Genomic DNA, 13,297 nt, shown 5'->3' with positions numbered 1-13,297 from the left:
CAGAAAAGCATGACTGTGAGTAAATCATGCGTACGAATGCTGTGGGGAAGTTGGTAGAGCGGTGGATCAACGTGTAAAGGGTGCTGGGTTCAAACCCCAATGACGATTTTTCTTACTGTATTATACGTGAAGGTGTTATATACGAAAAAATGTTTATGACATTATATAAAAGGGCTGTTTGGAGTTTACAGCAATGACCTCTCGGCAGTCTGTTATCGCTTTGTTTCTTTGAAAGTAGTTGTAGTTTCACAGAATATACAACCAGAAGAGAAAAATAAAGAAACGGTCGCATTACACATGCAGACGTAATAATAACAATAATAATAATAATTAATAAAACTAATAGTAGTAATAAAAACAAAATAATAATATCGTTAATAAGTACATAACGTTCAGCTAAGGAAGCGAAAGCAGCCAAAAAAACTTTGCTACAAACTCTGAAAAGTCCTTTTACATGTCAGGTAAATGTTATTCCATATAGAAGTTGTCAACAGTTTAAAAAAATCGGTCAACAGGGGGTTTGAATGCGAGACCTTCGAGTCGATGTCTGCAAGCTCTACCAACTAACCCAGGCGAGTTTTTCTCATCTGTTACTGACAGATACGGTTTTCTCGCGCTCCATATTTGTGGTCTTACTTTTAGTCACCGTTTCTGCATGTTCTAGTTGACGACAGTACATATCACGAACTAAATCGGTGGTTTGATTGATACTCTATCGACGTCCAACGTTTGGTACCGAGCTGAGTGTCTGATATCTGGAGCTTTGGGTGTAAGTTTGGCTATTTTCGTTCCTAGTGCAATATTTCTGAATGCAAATATTATTTTCAGTTTGTAGCTAATTCCTCAAAAGAAACTTTATAAGAAACTAAATATATTGTGAGACAGTTGCTGGTAGGCCCCTTTTTGAAACAGTTGCGTACATGAATTTCGAGGATGGGGACCAGACATTATTATTCTTAAACTACGTTTCTGTGCACTTAATACTCTGTGTCCGTGTGTAATTGCCTCAGAAAATTATTCCGTATAGCATCAAGATCATCAAAATCAGCAATTACACGAAAAGCCAATGTTTATGAAGTCATTCGTTTGAGAAGATGAATGACATATGATTTCTGATTAAAATTATGATCAACATGCCTGGCTAGGAATTTTGAACCATCAGTTTTATATATTTTCCATCCCCCTGTGCATTATTGTTATTGATGACGACGTACCTTGCTTCTATAAAAAAGAAATTATTGGATGGACTTATTGGCTGGGAGAACGCATCTAGGGTACGAACACTTCGACTGAAATGTGCAGGAGCTCGATCGTGCATGAACCACATGTTGTGTCGTACTTGTAAAGGCACATGTTCTAGCAGCACAGGTAGAATATCCCGTATGAAATCATGATAACGTGCTCCATTGAGCGTAGGTGAAAGAACATGGGGCCCAATCAAGACATCACCAACAAAGCCTGCCCAAACATTCACAGAAAATCTGTGTTGATGACGTGACTGCACAATTGCGTGCGGATTCTCGTCAGCCCACACATGTTGATTGTGAAAATTTACAATTTGATCACGTTGGAATGAAGCCTCATCCGTAAAGAGAACATTTGCACTGAAATGAGGATTGACACATTGTTGGATGAACCATTCGCAGAAGTGTACCCGTGGAGGCCAATCAGCTGCTGATAGTGCCTGCACACGCTGTACATGGTACGGAAACAACTGGTTCTCCCGTAGCACTCTCCATACAGTGACGTGGTCAACGTTACCTTGTACAGCAGCAACTTCTCTGACGCTGACATTAGGGTTATCGTCAACTGCACGAAGAATTGCCTCGTCCATTGCAGGTGTCCTCGTCGTTCTAGGTCTTCCCCAGTCGCGAGTCATAGGCTGGAATGTTCCGTGCTCCCTAAGACGCCGATCAATTGCTTCGAACGTCTTCCTGTCGGGACACCTTCGTTCTGGAAGTCTGACTCAATACAAACGTACCGCGCCACGGCTATTGCCCCGTGCTAATCCATACATCAAATGGGCATCTGCCAACTCCGCATTTGTAAACATTGCACTGTCTGCAAAACCACGTTCGTGATGAACACTAACCTGTTGATGCTACGTACTGATGTGCTTCATGCTAGTACTGTAGAGCAATGAGTCGCATGTCAACACAAGCACCGAAGTCAACATTACCTTCCTTCAATTGGGCCAACTGGCGGTGAATCGAGGAAGTACAGTACATACTGACGAAACTAAAATGAGCTTTAACATGGAAATTAAGCGTTTCTGGACACATGTCCACATAACATCTTTTCTTTATTTGTGTGTGAGAAATGTTTCCTGAAAGTTTGGCCGTACCTTTTTCTAACACACTGTATACAGCAGTTAGATGAGCTGTCCCTTAATGGAACCCTGTGGAACACCAGTAGTAAATTGTCCATATCAGAAGAAGATTCATCATGAGAGCTTTATGAGCTATGTAACATGACTCTTAGCTTGCTTTCAGTTAAATATGAAGTGAACGACTTACTCATTGTACCTTGAAAGCGATAAGCTTTAAATTTCTCCAGCAGAATGTTGTAGTTTGCACAGTCAGACGCCTTAGACAGCTGATGAAAATTCTCAGTAGAAGATATATTGTCATTCAGATATTTTAAATACAACAGACTATGTAATTCAGTCTGAAACACATTAGCCATAAGACATTTAATGCACCCTGACAAGTGCTTGAATACAGATTTACCAATGATCCGACACATTTCTGTGATAATAAAAAGGTAGTTTTTGGTCCCATACTAAATTCATGGATTGCACAGCTTCTGGAGACAAGAGAAATATTGATGACTAAAAAGAGCATTAATAAATATATGTATTCTGAAAGAGTTTCCATAATTCTAAGCTATTGTAAGAGATGTGTGCAGGACGATATAATTCTTATACTCTGACTGTACGCTCTGAAAATATTGTCCCTGTAAGTTATGTGCCCTCATACCCAATTCTGTAACACATTAGTAACTGGCAATATGTAGAAGAAACTAGTTTGCTAAACTGCAAAGCAGCTATAGAGCTATAGAAGAACTAATGCTTACTGCAAATGTAGTTGAACTAAAAAAGATTCTTAATTCTGAAATGATTATGTCCCAGTTAAGTTAGAAAAACTTAACGGCATGTATTACTTTTATCTCATTTATTGAGAAGATTATTTTTATAGCAAAAAGATTTTTGCAGGAAATACTGTGTTGGGTGTACAGAGTATCATCCAAATTTTATGTCAATCCGCTAGCCTTGGAGCATTTGTGACACATTCAAATATTCAGTCAGCTATTTCTTCGTACATCAGAAACAACTGAGGAATCAATATAGAAACCTGTGACTGGTAGCTTTAAATTCTGAATTCCCTCTTTCTATGGGATCAATGTGATACTAATACAGTACAGATAAGTGAGGTTTTGCTTTTGACAACTTTCAGAATAGTACCAATGGTAATCCCTTACTGCTGATTTGTCCTTTTTTTTAAACTGGCTTGACGACAGCTTATTTCATTTCGTTTGAGAAAATACTGCGGCGCGGCACGTTACTTTTTACCGCCCTGCCAGTGTCCAGCAATATTCATTTGTCTAGCTAAAAGCTGTAGTAGAAAATACTAGACCACTACTGTCGATTGCAGGTCGCAACATACATAGAATTGTCCGGTAAACGGTATGTGGCTAGCTTCTGAAATAAAAGTTTTAACTTGGCAATGTAAATTTTCAGGTGTGTTTTTACGATAAAGATCACAGTTAATACTGCCAAGTCCGTACTAAGTGGCAACACAATGTAAAGTTCACACGCACACCACAATCACATACGTAGTCAGTTTATGGTATGTACACCCGTTACCGAAGTTAATAGAGTTCGCCGGATCGTTTAGTTATTAAAATGCTCGCTCAAATGTTGTGCACTCTGCTCTACACATAATACCTGTTCCAGTCTTAGATCGCACAACACGCCACGCGGTTTTAACTAACAGTCAAAAGCAATAATTTTGATATTCCGTCTGAAATTCCACACGACTTCCACTATGCCGTTCACTTAAATACGCTTTGTACTACTTCGTGAACTCGTAATTAGCATTTTTCCGCGATTTTACAGTACTTTCGTCGGAGCTGCTTTCAATGATATGTTACTCGTCCGAACCCTCAGCCCCGACCCCCCTAGATCACACCAAAGTCTTTGTTCCCAGCATAGATTGGCGTGAGCCTGCAGTTTTCCGATTGGCTGATATCACAAACAGCAAGTCAGGTTGCAGTATTATCCCGCGCTAACCCGCGCTTTACTTCAATGACCAATCATAGTAAAAAATTTCTTTCTATGGCAATTGCTAAATAAACAAATTTAGAAAAGTATCAAATATAAAATTACTCCTTCTGAAATTACCGATTAATTTGTGTTCTGCTCACGATTTATTAGTACTATAAACTGATGCACATTTAATTATAGTAAATCCTCTGTATAGTTTAACTGGTACTTCGCGAATAAACAAAACAACTTTCATTTACTTCTGTTCTTCTTCACTCATACAACACTCACACTGCTAATTACTACACATATAAACAATTATAATTATGCAAATACATTAAATATTAATCAAACATAACTTTACAACATTGTTTTGACTACGACTGCTAGCACTGTCCGTCAACTGCTGACCTCTGCCGCCTACTAGTACAACTACGTGCAGCTCTGTAACTCAGGTCCATGTCAGCTGGTGACATCTGTCGATGACTCATGCCTATAACGATATCGTCCTACCAAGTGACAGGAGCGATGCGAAGGCGCTACGCCTCAATACCACTATGTAAAGAATCCTTATATAAGAAACTTGATATATTACAAAATTCAGCTGAGCTTTTGTATAGTAGTCACTTATTTATAAGCGTGCTGACATTCTTAAAAATGTCTTTCGAAGATATAGGATCTATATTACCAAACGACTAACTCAATGCACAGTGAGTTGCAGGTTACATATCCAGGAGAAACGAAACTTGGTTTTCAATATTTCACATTGTTATTGACCGAATTTAAAATTTAAAATGTTCTCATAATTTACTCATTAAGGACTATAATGTGATGTTGAAGGTTTAACACATTAAGTTAAGAGTTGCAGCTAGAAACCGTGTATATGTGTTCGGCCAGTGTAACTCATAGCGTGTAAATTACCCAGACGACATTCATCTAGTATTTGAGAATGAGAGGACCTACAATTTTCCAGTACGTTTTGCACATAACTCCAAAAATTTACGAGTATATTTCAGGCTGACACACCTCACTCGCTGTTAATACTGTACATCTGCAGCGTCAGGCAAGAGATTTCAATTTTTTCCTTCTTTACTACTAACTCCATTCGCAACATATTTTTTAGGTAGTATCTACATATACCACTGCATGTTCCTGCAAAATTATATCGTTGCACGACTCATAGTTCGGGAGATGTGATGTTTTATACAAGGGAGCTCGATTCTTTACAGAATCGGAGGTGGCGGTTTACTGGTGTAGTTAGATTTCATCAAACCTCTTTCGTAATGCTCTTACTAGAAGCTGTAGCCCATCCGTTAAAAGTATTCAGGCAGGTCGCAGAAATGTCCGGTGAGTTTTATCTGGTGAGACTGCAGGACAGCTTAACACTCAGAAGTAAGTTGCAGATACCTCACAGCTAGGGTGCAGGCATTGTCATGCTGGAAAATAGAATGTTAAGTTGTCTAAGTAAGAGGCAATGCCTGTGACTCTGATAGCTTCCTGATGTAACGACTGGTACTTCTGTCGTCTACATGTCTACATCTACGTCTGTACTCCACAAGACACATCACAGTTTGTGGCTGAGGGTATTTTGTGTACCAGTGCCAATTCCCGACTTTTTCCTCTTCAAGTCGTGAATGGCTCGCTGGTAAGTTTCTGTCGGCTCGAATCTCTTTAAGTTTATTTTCACGGTCTTTTCGCGAGATATACGTAAAAGAAAGCAGTATATTGACTGTCTCTTCTAGAAACATACACTCTTCGAAGTTAAATAGCAGACCATATAGTGATGCAGAACGCCTCTCCTGCAGCGTCTGTTACTGGAGTTACCTGAGTATCCCAATGGTGCTTTCCTGTTTAGTAAAATATCCTGTAATGAAAAGTGTTGCTCTCTTTTGCGTCTTCTCTATGTCCACTATCAATCCTGTATGATGCGGATCCCAGACTGACGAGTAATAGTCAAGTATTATACGAACGAATGTTTCGTAAAGCTACTCCCTTTGCTGATGGAAGACATTTCCTGAGTGTTCTTCCAAGGTGTCACAGACTGGCATCTGCCTTACCTGCGACTAATTTTATTGTGGTCGTTTAACTTCAGATCGCTCCTAGATATTTCATGGAAGTAATTGGTTCCAGTGATTATTATGCCGTCATGTTATCATACAGTAAAAGGTCTTTCTTTCTACTTGCTTTTCCATTTCAGTGTAGCAGTGTGCCTGAAGAGTAGTTAACACCATTCATTTGCGCATGTGCTCTCTTCAGGTGTCTGCACTTCGCGTTTTGGTGTTGAGTGTCTTCGAATTGTATTTTATTTCAGACAAATAAGCAGTGAATCTTGAAGTAGTGCGTTTTGTATCAGAATATCACATTCAAACATCAACATCGATTAATTATGGTGATGTACTAGCAGCGTAAACCTAGAGTATAATATAATTTCATCGTTTATCCGGAGCTAGTGCTTGTGATCATCGAGAGACAAAACGAGTGCTCATAAGCAGATATTATAGAAAGTAGTATTTACTGCTTTCTGGTACGCAACAGTCTAATCAAAAACGTGACAGAATTGGTAGACTAATCTGTAAATAAGTGGGATAATAGGTTGGCAGCAACATTTTGAGTCTACCTAACATTTCACATTCATGGACGTCATACTATCGTGTTTGCGTCAAATCTGAATCCCTTGAGGGTAGAAAATTACGCTTCTGCAAGTGATGTCACATAGTTATCAGTTACTGTGGAAATACCACATACTAACCATTTGAAAAAGTGCTTCCGTTTGCCTCGATGATAACGTGTTGGGTGAGTTTGATCATGGGCGAAATTCATTCTTGATTCAACTGCAAGGGAGTGAAAATAAGTACCACTACACTGAGATTTACATGAGATAATAACCTTGCTCCTGAAGCACAGTATTACGACTCTGTGGCTTTGTAGTATAGCAGATCCGCAACATAGTTATGACAGAAATATCTAGACAGCAGTGTAGCCAAATCTCACTCACTTGGATAGAATAGTCGTATAGGATGAGGCGTGAAAACAAAATAAAAGAAAAAAACACAGAGATAGTGAATTTTGCAGCGCCTTAGGTCAAATACTGTTGGCACAATCTTAACAATAGTATCAACAGCCAACAGCAGTTCCATTTTAGGAAGACTAGGTGTCAGTGTTTGTCTCAGATTTTTTCCACTTCCAGGTCTTCACAGCATTCTTCTTCAGACGCAACTGAATCTTTCCCCACAGACCTGCAATAACACTATCTACTAAAATTTGCTAATCTTGTAACAATGACACGAGAATGGGAGAGGTGTAACGGAACTTGTAACGGAAATATACATACTTTGTTAAATAAAGGCAGATCACGTCTGACGGATCTAGGAACGATGATCTGAGGGTGGCTTTTCTTCAGTCTCCTTAGAAAATTTTATTTGGTTATCTCTAACAGTTTATGATTTACCTAACCCTGGCGTGTCGCCTAAGCGGCTTACTATTGAGCCACGGACAGGAGCCATTGTTCGTGGGAAAACCCGTAGACGCCGTTATAAAGAATGATTTTCTCTTAAGGGCCGATTATTTGTCATTTTTGGAAGATATAGTTAACCTCAGGGGCGGTGGCAAGGCGGGGGGAGGGGGGAGGAGAGGTGTGCTATGGGGGCTATAGCCCCCCGTCCCCCCCACTGGAAAAAATGACTTCATAAATCAGCGAATATATTACTTCTACAGATTCAATCATTTTTTTTATAATTATGTAGCAGTATAGGTTTCAATGTATTTAAAACATATTTTAACAAAAGAATAAGAGCGGCATATAGCTTACTATCTAAACCAATAAGTATCATTTAACTTAAAATGGGTGTCGTATTATTTATTAATGTACACTGGATGTAAATTATGGTACGAGTACCACTTACAATAATCAGGAAAGCTAAATATGCCGGGTATGCCTACCAACACTTAAATTGCTGACCCACGACAAAAACATCGAAATCGCCGGACATCTCAGTCAAATCGTATTATTTTCTCGGGCACACACATTCTGTAGACACGTTTTTACCCTGAACTCCAAAACGGTTACCGGAAACTACTTTAAGCAACACCAAATTCTTCCAATTTGTCGGTGGAGGGCCCCAACTCTCCTTTTGTTAAGCGATATTCATATTCCCCAAACCTAGGGTGACCAAACGTCCTGGAAAACCGGGATTGTCCCGGTTTTCATCCCTGTGTTCCGGTGTCCCGAAAATTTGTTTCTGGACGCTCAAAAGTCCCGGAATTCAGTTTTTAAATACATTTCGTGAAACTGTCTCAAATTTTTGGAATTTCGCTTTATTAAAGGAAATACGAGAAATCCATATATTTTAGCTTATTTATCTAAAACCTCCATTGTCCCATACTAGTAATCACAGTGTCAGTATTGATACACTTAGGCAATAATTTACTTTGAGCAGTACTTTGGCCAACAAGTAGTAAGTTGTATTATTGTAACAGAGCTATGAAACCGTCCGATTGTCGCGCCACTTGCTCACACACTCATTGTCAGAACAGTGTAGTAGTTGATGTTTTGTCAGACAAACTGCAATAGTTTTTTCTCATATTAGTGGTATTATTGCTGCAGTACTGTGACACGCAATGCCGAAACGTGCCTGCAAGTTCAGTGACTGTTATTCCAAGGGATGGACTTTCATTAAGAAAGGTCGCTTTGATTACGAAGCAGAGTGTTCCGTATGTAACTGTTTTATTAGTATAAGTCATGGTGGACGTTCCGACATAGTTGATCACATCAGGTCAAAGAAACATATTAACAGATACAGTGCACCGAGCTGCAGTAAAACTCTACAAAATTATTTTGTGAAACATCAGTCAAGTGAAGAGACGAAAGTTCGAGCAGCCGAGTTTTTTTAAAAGCTGTGACTGTCTTCAGCATTACTCTGATTTGGTAATAATTGCAAGTTATTTATTTGCAATCCCAGCCCATAACGCCAATGTGGAAAGAATATTTTCGTTCATGAATACCCAGTGGACTGATGAAAAAAACAGAATGGAGGTTGACTCTCTTGAAGCAATCCTGCAGATCCTGTACAACTACAACATGGATTGTACCGAGTTTTATCACTGTGTCTCAAAGAACAAAGACACGATCAAGAAGGCTGGAGGCAGTGAAAAATACCCTTTTCCTAAGGACAGTCAATTCCATCTACAACTGCTCACTAATATTAAAGCTCACGTTAATATTAATTGATTAAAAGTTGAATGGATGTAAAATTTTGTAAAATCCTAATACATTTCTTTATTACTGTACACGCTTATTAAATGTCATTAATTATACAGATAATCTCCATTATATCAGTCTTTTGTATCCTCTTATCAGTTATAATAATCGGGTTAACAAAATGTATCAACAAAACGTCAATATATTTAAAATTAAGAAACCTGGGTACATGTGGAATGAGGTATCCATTGGCACCTGGGTGAATGTGTCCCGGTTTTCACCGAAAATAATTTGGTCACCCTACCCAAACCCCCTCTCCCTTAGCCTCCCCCCCCCCCCCTCCCCCTTGACCGTCTTCTAGAACCTTAAGTGCATTCCGAAATGGAATTTATTTGTACTGTGAGGTTATTTGTACTGTTCCGCGAACAGATAAAAACGAGGAAAAGTAGTCTGATAAGATCCCTCACGTTGCAGTAGTCTCCCGAAGTATCCGTTGCAAGCAGTTTCAAATTACGGATAACAGAAACACGCCGACTTTTTTCCTTTATGAACACACACACTACACCTTTGTACACGCCCTACACAACGTACATACACAATATACATTCACATAATTTTTATTTTAGTCTGGGACAAAGGACAACATTATCCCGGAAATAAATTGAAATAGTTCCAAATCCCCGATATCGATCTAGGTTCTCGAAGGTTTTCAGCCGTTGTCAGTTGAATGCCAGACTGGTAAGCTCGTCGCATTTATTCCGTATTGGGAACCCTTCTGTTCATTCGTCACGTAATTGGTTTAAAATAACCGTGACTTTGTAATGGATGGGATCTTAAAAAGCCCGCATTACTGTTGCTTGGATTGGAAAATGAAAAGTGATAAAAAAAACAATCATCATGAAAAATTCGACACCGCTTCGCTATGTATCATTCGGTTGTATCCAAACAGCGTTGTGTCTGTGTGTGTGAACGAGTTTTTCATTGAGCAGAACAATTACATAAAGCTGAAAAAGTCATTCAGGCTTAAAAAGAATGGCGCTAAGAGTAATGAGTGAAATTACTTGCTGGAAATCTAGGTGAGGCGCGTGATATATGATTTCGAACCGAGAAAACGTACTAGAGAAAGAAACCTAATCGTTTCCTTAATAATGAAAAGAAATATTTAGGTACATTCCAAGTATTTCTGAATCCAGAGGAAGACATAGAAAATGCTGAGAGGAGTAATAGTTTCATCGTCGTGATCCAAGTGCACACAAAATACCGAGAAAGAGTTCCATGGATTAGACATTGGTTTAAAAAAGATGTTAAGTGCTGATCAAAGCTACACAGTAGTTGAACATATCCAGCATAAGAAAGATAAATTTTTTTCATTGCTCTCTTTGCATATTCACTTTAGAGCGAAATTTTTATCGCATATTAGCTGCGAACCGTTCATTACAAAATAAGAACTTACTACAGCGTTACAAGCGGCGTCTCTATCTGCTGCTGCATTAACTTACTCATAAGTTTCTCCTTTGCTATGACGAAAGTGTTCTAACGGGAATTAAATGAAATTCTACTCAGACCCCGTTTAACAGAGTGACATATTTCTCATTCATAACCTCAAAACAAGGCTAGGATGCAAAAATTCGTCGTTGAACGAAAAGGCTCTCTTCGCTGTCCTGGACTAGAAGAGAGTGTTCGTCCTTGGAACCCTTTTTACACTTCCGCCTGTAGTGGAAAGAGAGTACCAGAAAACTAGGGTTTTTCCAAATGTGAAAAACTGTTCCAAATAGAACGAATCAGTGTGCATAGGAAGAAACATTTTATTCAAATTTAAAGTGGGTACGATCAAGAAAATCTACTAAATACTGTATTTTATTGTCTACGAATTAAGTTCCTATTCTAGCACACAATAATTAGGAACTTAAATGAAATTAAAAAGAAGTGTTATTAAAAACCAATTGCAACTTAAAAATATTTTGAAATGGCAGCTGTTGACAACTAACGCAGATTTCCATTTTCGAGAAACGGAAAATTGTTGAGAGATTAGAGAAACTCAGTTGATTTACAAATATCACTTGTTCCATGGTATGAAGATCTTCCGTTTCACGGTATAGCATAGTCCCTGGCTTACGAAGTATGACTTTACCGTGCAGACGTTACATAATTGGTTTTTAAAATATGTTGAATGTTACTCGCCATAAAACGGTGTTACTGTGGAATTAACAGCATCCTCAAAACGGCTTTTAGTGCATTATACAACACTAAAATATGTTGAACTCGTAATATTTCCAAAAGCTGCACGAAACGCAGCTTCACGTCTCAGAACAACAGAAAACAAAAGAAAATACCAGGAACTGCTAGCGCAGGCTCCTTCATGTGATTCTAAACTCGGTCTCAAGATTGAGAGACTGCCCGGGAAATATGTGCTGTGATGCACCATCCCCCAGGTACAACACTCCTATCAAATACACACAATTGTGTACAAATTTCATCACAATGGGAACAAAATAATTCGTTTCCCACTGGACCAAATGCATTGAAGCTATATTAAAATATTATACGAGTGCATAAAAAAGTTATTATGGCTTTTGTTTTGTTTTTTTTTTTTTTTTTTTTTTTTTTTTTCTTTTTCGTCATACGCAACAGTTTAGGCCCTATCCTCGAAAGACCAGCTGTTCAACACTTTACTATTCCTCTCGAAGTACCCGTATGACGATATCGTTTTTGATTAGTTTTATGACAGCTATTGCATCTTTAAGACTTTGATTCCCTGTATATTTTTCAGAGCGACCTGCACAATTTGCTAGTGACTGTAAAAGTTCCACAAAATAAAGAGCAGACGCTTACAAACTCTTGCAAACGAGTCTCACACGGGCTGCTGTACTCACCTGCACAGTCAGCGACGTCTTCGTCTCCTTCACTGGCTTCCTCAACACTGCAGAGAAGAAAGTGTGGCTGTTTGATGCACAGATCTGACGAACGTCAGCGACCGCACGATACGCTGATAACAGAACTCGCCAATCAGGACCTTGAAACCGTAGGGGTCACGATCTCTGCTTCGCCGGTTTGAGCGAGCACTGCAGAACATAACATTATTTATTTTGCAGTCAGTCTTTTTTTACCATTTCCTTCTTGCTCAAAGAAGACCTCGTTCCAGCTTCAGCACCTCCTCATTCTTGGTTTCAGAGTTGTGTACCTAAATCGGTAAAAACAGAACTCTTAATCTATCACTTTGTTCTCCATCTGCCTGCCTGACTGTTAAGACCGCTCTTTCTCAGAAAGGATAGAGGTATCAAGCTGAAATTTATTTTAAATACTAAGGTGCACAGTCCCTTGACCGTGTAACAAAGTTAAGCTTCTAAGTCAATGCAATCAAATGATATGGCTATTTACGAGTATGTCACATAATTTGGTGCTCACAAACACACTCTTCAAAACCTATAGGATACCTTCTGTTAAAAGAGAATCATCAAATTCGGCAAGAAGCTAGGGTTCATATTACAAATAAAGGAAAATTCCGAAAATACTTTTAATTTTTATCTAAAATGCGTAAAAACATTGTTTTGCCATTTTTTGTCCGTCTGTTTGCCTCTCCGGCTGTAAAGACCCCTTTTCCTCGGGAAAAGACAGAAGTTGAAATTTATGTCAAATAATAAGGGCTACGGTCCCTGGCGTAGAAACGTTATGCTTCCAAGTCAATGCAATCAAAGGAAGCGGCCTTTCGTGTCGATTATTTTCATACTAGCAAGCTCACCCATAAAAACCTATAGGGTACTTTCCGTTGACCAAGAATCTTGAAATTTGGCAAGAAGCAAGGTTTCACAACAGAAGTAAAGGAAAAATTCTTAAAA

General features: G+C 38.8%; 1 protein-coding gene across 2 annotated transcripts in view; it reads right to left on the bottom strand.

Annotated features, from left to right (window-relative positions):
- Positions 1–12,427, bottom strand: part of LOC124776646 (caspase-1-like) — a 136,672-nt gene extending 124,245 nt beyond the window's left edge. For both annotated transcript variants that reach the window (XM_047251737.1, XM_047251745.1), the window contains exon 1: positions 12,335–12,427. The gene's annotated coding sequence lies outside the window, so the exon portion shown is untranslated. The remainder of the gene's footprint in view (positions 1–12,334) is intronic.
- Between the last annotated feature and the right edge of the window lie 870 nt (positions 12,428–13,297).

Source organism: Schistocerca piceifrons, chromosome 1, assembly GCF_021461385.2.
Source record: "Schistocerca piceifrons isolate TAMUIC-IGC-003096 chromosome 1, iqSchPice1.1, whole genome shotgun sequence".
Lineage (NCBI taxonomy): Eukaryota > Metazoa > Arthropoda > Insecta > Orthoptera > Acrididae > Schistocerca > Schistocerca piceifrons.
This window is presented reverse-complemented; position numbering and strand designations above follow the sequence as displayed.